Source organism: Olea europaea, unplaced genomic scaffold, assembly GCF_002742605.1.
Source record: "Olea europaea var. sylvestris unplaced genomic scaffold, O_europaea_v1 scaffold542, whole genome shotgun sequence".
NCBI classification, from domain to species: domain Eukaryota; kingdom Viridiplantae; phylum Streptophyta; class Magnoliopsida; order Lamiales; family Oleaceae; genus Olea; species Olea europaea.
The window spans coordinates 140385-149509 of NW_019263747.1; positions in this window are offsets into that span (position 1 = coordinate 140385).

The following is a 9125-nucleotide window of genomic DNA, read 5'->3' on the forward strand; positions in this document are numbered from 1 at the left end:
CCTATTGTCGATCTAAAACTTATTTTTTAAAAAAATTATTATATAATAAAAACGTGGATTATTGTTCCAAAACAAAATGTTTATAAATATTTATTTATTACCTTCGATTTGACCTTGATTCGATCCTGATTGAATCTTTTGACCCTTTCTCTTTTTGGGGTCTATGTTTGGGCCGGACTTTAAAACATTAGCTGAGACATAATGTATGTCCTTGTTTGATAAGGATTAAAATCAGATTTTTAATAAATTTTAATAAAAATTGATGAAATATATGGTTGAAAGGTTGTGAATCCTATGACACTGGATTAAAATTAATTTTTGACTTTGATTTATATTAAAATCTAGCTGAACCGAATGGTGACTACACTAGCATTACCATTTATTAAAAATTATTTTTCGAGATTCATTTTCAATCATATCTTCTTCATAAAATAATTTTATTTTTTTTTTTTTTTTTTTAAATGATTTATCCAACAAACTTTAACCAGTGAAATAGACTTACTGCACAAAATCTATTCATTTTCCATCCAAGATTCGAATTGATTTTTATTCATATGTAAGATTTTCAATCAACTCCACTGGTGATCTTATAGCATAAGTTAAATCTGATATCTATTTACTAAGTCTCGAACATATGGAATACTCGTTGAACCGATACCTTGAATACCATCCTAGTAATGAATAAGTGATATTCTTAACTTTTCATTTTATCACTTGACGATAATATATACAAAACTTAATGTTTAGCTCCTTCGAATACAATTATACTTTAACCTCATGTGGTCAGTAGCACCTTGAATATCTTCAAAGATGCTGTGAATATCTTTTGTAATGAAAGAATAATGTAGCAAACTCTAAAAATTCGTGCTAGGGTTTGAGTATTTATATTTGAAGGTGTTTAGGTGGTATGGGCTGAGTAAACACTTCAAAAATGAAAACTAGGGGTTTTCCTGCATAGGAATGTCGCTCGAGCGAGATGCCAGCGAGTGGTACTCTGTTTTTTTCGCTCGAGCGAAATGCCAGCGAGAATCGAGTGACAATAAGCAGTTGTCAGTATTTTTATCATAACTTTTTCTTTTGATATCCGATTGAGGTGATTCAACTTGCATAGGAAAGCTAACTCAAGGGGATAAAATTCATTTAGAAATAGCCTTATCAAAATTCTAACGTTTTCTATGAGAAAAATGCATTGAAATTTACAACTTAAAATTCGAAACATAATTTTTGCGGCTCTTTGATATCCTTTAAAATTCCAATTGTACTCCAATGATCTTATGTGATCTTCTTGGGCATCTTGGACTCTTTCAATGAATCGAACACTAATTTACCTCATCTATACAAAATTGCACCCTAAGCCCTTGACTTTTTCAGGAATGTTTAATTAAGTCCTTGACTTTTACAATCATACAATCACGTCCACTTTGTCTACAGAACTGCCAATCACACTTTCAGACCTAACAAACTCTCCCTTTGACATTCTGTGACAAAATCATACACAATAAGTCAGGACTCTAGACATAATCTATTCTAGCCAGTAAACCCAATCATTGAGTTTTGCATTCCTTGTACCTGTTTTCTGAAATCCACAAACTCATATACCAAGTGTAAAAGTACGTGACACAGGAAATATAAACATTAAAGCACTTAATCACAAACACATCAACATGTTAGTTTGAGACGTGTTATTGATGTCAATCAAAACACCAACACCACTAAACATCAAAATTCAAACAGCAATGTATATAATATGGAATGCAATGCAATGTAACGCTTCTCCTTACTATAAAATCTCGTAAATGTTATTTAGTAAATACAATGCATCTATGTCTCTCCCCAACGACCTCTATTCGTATGCTCTGTTACATATTTTTCTCCCCCTCAGTTACACTTTTCTCTCTCCCTTTTTGTCACAAATGCTGAAGGGAATCATATGAAGAACAAGCTGAGCAAATGACACATAATAACTCAAAAATGCAGTTGATAGCAAGCAAAATTAAAATTAATAAGTAGCAGACCTCCCCACATACTTAGTTTAGACCAAAATGGAGTAAAAAGTACAAGTGACCCATGTGTGTAAAGTGTCACTATTCCAATGCAAGTAGGACTTCAAACTTTACATTTGTGAAGGGATATGCCAATCCTACCAGTAAGTATATTTTCCTACTAATGAAAGTCAAACCATTTAATGTGCAGTAGGACATATGCTTATTATTTTTACTCATCTCCGCCTTACAATAAACTTTTATATTTTTCAGATTTTCATATTATTTTAGCTCTTCATATTTTTCACATTTTTCTAGCTCATTAATTTTTTTTCATCTTAAGTGTTGGTTCTTCTCCATTAGGCCACTAAGATGACCCCTGTAACGAGTTTTAGGCCAGTTAACCCAAGTCAGTTGATCATGGGCGCTAGGTTTTAAGGGACCCCACATGCTTAATTGCTCGAGTCAAATATGTCCCGAAAAAGAACATTAAGATATTGAGCTTTAATATGAGGGATAATTTTTGGGTTTAGGTCTACTAAATATTGATCAATTCATATTCAAAGTTACACTATTAACATGTGATAGTTATCCCAAATCTCACACACGCGTAGTGTCGCACTAACAAATTCAAAGTGTGTGCAGTGCAGATAGTACATGATGACACCTATACTAAGTAATCCAAAAAGACCTAAACAAATAATGAAAATTATTCTACAGCTTATCAATTTTAACTCATACATGATCACAACCAACAAGTTCAAGAAATATATGTCATACTGTATCAATTTCCATAACCAATTATTTTTGTCTTTTTCAAATTTTCAATTTTTTTTTGTTTTCCATTTTTACTAAAATGAATGCTCCACACACAAAAGAAAATAAAATCAAACACACAAAGATAAAATTAAATATGCATGCACCAAAGTAAATAAATGAAAATGCACATGTAAAAAAATAATAATAAATAAATAAAATAAAAATAAAATAACCAAAATACATGTGATGCACGCAACAGCATACGACAATTAAGAGCAGGCATGCATAAAAAATACATAATCAAGTAGGTGTACAAGTGCTCTTTCCTTTAAAAGCCCCGCGATCTACTACCAAATTTGGGAGATTGCTCTTCTTCACCCAAACCTGTCTAGAACGAGGATTGTTTCCAGGTAGCTGTGTCACCAATTGGGTCAAACGTTTACTTGATCGGCAAGGAATCCAATTTGACCAACATACACTTGATTTTTGTCAGTTTTCAAGTTCAACACTTTCCTATTGTTCAGGTAGTGATGATAGCCAGGGCGGATGTGACCTAACTCTCCACACTGAAAGCATGTTGAGATAAACCTAGGACCCATGTTATGTGGACACTGATTTCTATTCCTAGGTCGACGGGTCCCACAATGTAGACCTACGTCCAGAAGATCCCACAACATTAGATATGGGATTAGTCACAATATTAGGCTGGTCAGTAGCACAAACAAAAGTGGTCTATGAAGTACTAGCAGCTTTACTATCAAAACCTAGACCTATGTTCTCACCAGCCGACTTGCCTATTCCTAGAATATTTTCTAGCTTTTCAGAACTATTAGAAAATGCAAGTATCTGAGACCTAGACAACTCTAGCTCACTCTCAAGGTGCTTAACCTGAATAGCTAAGGTCTCATTCTCAACGGTCAGTTCACTTACTCTCCTCGAGGACATCTCATTTTCACTGGTGAGATCACTAACCTGGGCCTCTAACTGTTCTTTCTCTAACCTATGTTCCTTCACTTTCTTGCTCAACACCTGGTTAGTAGCTATGATCTTGAGGTTTTCTTCATACATCTTTTCATAAGCTTCTTCTAGATCTTCTTCACTTCTACCCTCATCACCAAATTCTTCACTACTATCTAGGTCATCATTCCTTTCACTTCCCTATTCGGATCCACTTTTAACTTTAGCAACAAAGGCCACATATTTTTCACTCTCCTTACGTGTGGATTTCTCACTCTGATTGTCCGAGTTATCAGTGAGAGTAGTATTCATTGTCTTCTCTTCAACTCTCCTAGCACTCGGGCATCCACTCCTCACGTGACTGAAACCACAACAGTTATGACATCTCACGAATTTAGATTTTCTCCTAGATTCACTTGGGCCACCTTTTTGTCTCTCTTGAGACTTCTTCTTATTCCTAAATATTTTTCGAAATTTCTTAGCTAGGTGGGCCATCTCCTCATCATTGGGTAAATCTGAATCAGAAGATTCCATCTCGTTATTCCTAATGGATTTCAAGGCTATGAATTTTTCCTTAATAGGATTGTCTAATGTCAACTCATAGATCTGGACGACCTGACTGACTCCTCTACATTGATAGTGTCTATGTCCTTACTTTCCTCAATAGCTGTGACTTTCGGCCTGAAACGCTCGGGAAAGGATCTAAGGATTTTTCTAACTATCTTGAGCTTAGAAATTTTCTCACCTAAGTTGAAGGAGGAATTCACTATGTCATTTAAGCTTGCATGAAAGACATCAAATGCCTCATCATCTCTCATCTTGATTTCCTCGAACCTACTGGTAAGCATCTGTAACCTAGAATTTTTAACGGCCTGATTTTCCTCATGTGTGGTTTGTAAAATGTCTCAAATATCCTTAACTACCTCACACATAGATACTTTCCTAAATTTCTCGGAGGATACAACCATAAACAATGCATGTATGGTCTTGCTATTAAAGTTATAGCTATCCAATTGTGCTCTAGACCAGTTTTCTACGGGGTGGGAATGACAACACCATATATTATGGTACTAGGGGCAGACCAACCATTCACTACACTATGCTAAACACGCTCATCCATGGATTTCAAAAATGCCCTCATTCTAACCTTCCAATAAGCATAGTTACAAGTTATACCAAACTCTGTACCCTATCAGATCCCTTGTTCCAGTCTCATGATCTACTGGTGTAGATACTTCTAGACTCCTACTAGCTTCTCGGTTTGCCTCCTGTAGCTCAATCTACTATTCACTACAACCTCCTGGTCCTTAGCTGATTGTGTCACCAAGTGGAACACCAAGAACCACCCGTTCTTGTGCCTGTAACTGCATCTCAATCCACCTCTCTCAATCCTCCAATGAGAGAGTTTATTCCTCAATCGATTAAGGAAGCAAGGTGTTTTGGGTTATGTAGATTCGATGTTTTCCCCCAAAACAATGGTTGCTGGATTACAAGATTGATGTAGATGGAATCTCCAATTAATTACACCTTGAATCTCTTCAAAGATGTTGTGAATATCTTTTGCAATGAAAGAATAATGTAACAATCTCTAAAAATTCATGCTAGAGTTTGGGTATTTATATTTGAAGGTGTCTAGATGATATGGACCGAGTAAAACGCTTCAAAAACGTGAACTAGGGGTTTTGCCACATAGGAATGCTGCTCAAGCGAGATGCCAACAAGAGTTAAGTGAGATGTATTCTATTTTTTTTTTCGCTTGAGCGAAATGCCAGCGAGAATCGAGCGATAGTGAGTAGTCGTTAGTATTTTCTTCATAACTTTTTCTCACAATGTCCAATTGAGATAATTCATGCATTGGAAAGCTGACTCAAGGGGCTACAATTCTTTTAGAATAGTCTTATCCGAATTCCAACGTTTTCTATGAGAAAAATGCGTTGTAATTTATGATTTAAAATTTGAAACATAATTTGTGCGACTCTTTGATATCCTTTAAACTTTATTCCACTCCAATGATCTTATGTGATCGTCTTAGACATCTTGGACTCTTTCAATGACTCGAACACTAATTTACCTCATCTATACAAAATTGCACCCTAAGCCCTTAACTTTTATAAGAATGTTCGATTGAGTCCCTAACTTTTACAGTCATACAATTACGCCCATTTTGTCTACAGAATTTCCAATCACACTTTTAGACCTAACACACCTAATTTTCTCATGCCACGATTTGTAATTCTTTTGAAGCATTGATTTTTTTTCGAGATGAATCAGTAACATTATTGGTGTGATATATTTTTCATGTGATGTAATGCTGACATTAGATTATAAAAGTATATGTGAGATTATTACATAGAATCTACAAAGTAAATTTTAGATGGAGAAAAAATAAAAATTATCGTTGATCCTAGGATATAACGTCCATGCACAAATTCTCAAATTGTTTAACATTTAACTTTAATATATATGAACTCTTGAATAAAATGTTATTTTGAAATTTTTATTAAACATGGACCTATAAATAAAATACCTCATATTATGTTTTGAATACTACTGACAAATCATATTGCACGAAACCTTGCCAATTTAATAGTCTCTATACGATGACATATTAATTAAAATCAGACATGCTAAACTATTGGAGAACATAGTTTAAAAAGATTAAAATATTTATATAGCCTATAAGTGGATCATGTTTATAAATGGTTTATGAATTCTCAAATGACTTTTCGTCCATATATTTAGAAAGACTCACTAGTACAATTACTTATTTATTACTCATTTCTATCTCTATATATTTCATTTCTAAACACTTCTGAAACACGCTCTAATATATAATCTTTTAACTCTTAACATTAATATTTGTTCCCTTTATAATTATAAAGTATTCATATTAATGAAGTACAATTTGATAATTTTGATATCCGAAGTGTAAGACACAATCTTTTTACAACTATGACATATTTGTTGATACGATCCGTCCTGAATCACCCTAGTGGATCAAAACGTTACGTGCGCCGATGATAGGTGATGACTACATGTCAAATCTATCACCAAAACTGACTATGAGTTACACAAAAAAATGCATCAAAAACTAATGCTTATGTAAAATATAATGGTGGGCCCAAATTATTTACTTCGTGCTTCACCAACATGAATTATAACACTCAACATGTGAGCCTCTCGTTGTTATCAGCTGTTAGTGTCCGTGATTGTATGAATTTCAGTTTTTCGTAGATTATTGATCATTATTTGCTCTTGATTTATGTTGGTAGTGTTGGATGCAGAAGCTCCAATACCATTTGTTAATTCCAAATCGGATTGTAAAGAATGAGATTTAATGACAATATTGAATTAAACAAGATCACATTACGAAAATAAGATTTAAAGTAAAGAAGAACAAAAAATGATTAATTGTAGAGGAACGATGCTTATTACTAAACAATATGGAAAAAACAAGTACAACCTAGCAAAATTGCTTATCATAAAACTGATAGAGGAGTCTTATATTTATAGGAAAATCTATCCTTAGAAGTAGAGTTGTAGATGAAATAAAATGCCTAAAATTCTCTTATTTGAACTCTTCAAGTCCAACTCAAATTCCAACTCCCAACTGGCTTCAAAATAGAATTTTAAATAGAATTTGACAATTAAACTTGAATAGGATTCCTCAAAGTATTCCAACTAAAATTCCTCTTGATGCGTACTTCAACTAGAATTTTATAATTATTTCAACAGAAGAATTTAGATCACCTAAAACTCTAACAGATAGTACAAATCAAATCAAATAAGTTAATTGATAAAACAATTACAATCGAATATCAATTTAAATACAGTCAACAAATTTTCTCACCTAATTATGACTTTCACCTCCTAAATTTACTAGTTTTGATGTTTCAAATAGAACAAGAGGACAAATATCTATTTGAGAGGGAGATATTTATATATTTCCCTTCAAGCGTTAGGGTAATTTCATTATTTTTACGTTGTGCCAGATGGTAGCTTCTTGTTGGATATCTTCTAACTGATTCGATTATGAATAATACTTTGCTCACTTGCCCATGTATTTTTTATTGACAGTTTGTAGTTAACCTGGATACGAAAAATGGCAAGTGACCTTTAGGAGAGCCTTCCACTTTTGGCCTTCCCTCGTGTTTTACCTTGCCAATGACTAGTTGGGTTTGCAAACTTTATTTTTAGGGTTAACAAATAATTCCCAAGTCTGATTTTGATATTTATATTAATTCTAGGATTTTACTAGTTCATCATTCCGAAGTTGCAAACTTCCCTGATGACTTAGCATGATTTTCATACTTTGCAATTAATTCTTGGGCCAGATAGAGCATCACTGGTGTCTTTGAATGCCGATTTGTGTGTGGTTTCAAGAAATACTTCTCTTGTGCGTTATGCGCTAGACCGTTCATATTGTGCCTTTCCATATCAACGGTCAAGATTGCACGACATCTTAGATGAACGAGTCCATTGGGATTCTATGTCTATGATAGGCAGGACTAACGCTATATATATGTGCTATGTTGCTTTTTATTTTCATTTTTCTTGATCATAGAGGATGTGCTATGCTAACTTGTTTGCTGTTGCAACTGGGGGAAGTTCCTTAACCCCATTGGACGTCTTTCCCACATCGTCATTCCTTTATCTTTCTTCCTGATTCCACTTTATTTTCTTGATGAATCATTCTTAAATCTTACATCATTATCTTATATGACTAGACATATTTTTAGGATTACCCTAATATTTCATCAGCCATGCTTACGTATCTATGATTTTGATTTCGTTGGTTATGACTCAAAAGTTGGGAGGGGATACATGATCCTTAGATCCATCTAGATCCTTGGGAGCTATGATTGCATATACGAAGTGTCAATGTCGTTCCTTGCTAGCTTTTTGCATCTTCCTCAGATGTGCATTTGTGAGGAGTCACCATGCAAATTATAGTTCTATATATTGTGATAAACCCTCATGCATTTCCTTCTCGACAAACGCTTGGTCAACTCTGAAGTATTTCTATTATTTTATTTTTATTTCAATACTTTAATTATGGGTTATTTTGTCATTCAAGTTATTTGGATTTTCGTGAGATTTCAACTATTTAAAGAAGAGTTAGGATTATTATAAGTTGATTGTTTTTGAATTAAATAAAACACTTTTGCCCAATTATAGATTGCTTTTCCACATTTGCACGTGAATGAATTAATCACGTGTTCTTGTTCTTGCTTGTTTCTATGTTCATCGATCTTCTTAAATTATGTACCGTGGGAAATGATAAAGGTTTAGTTAGAATTTTTTTATACAATTGGGATGCTGATTGTTTTGATTTATTAGAAGACCTTAGATGTCGAAGTTTACTTCTCCATTGAAATTAGAATGAACATGCATAACAGACAAAATAACCAATTATTAATGAGCCTT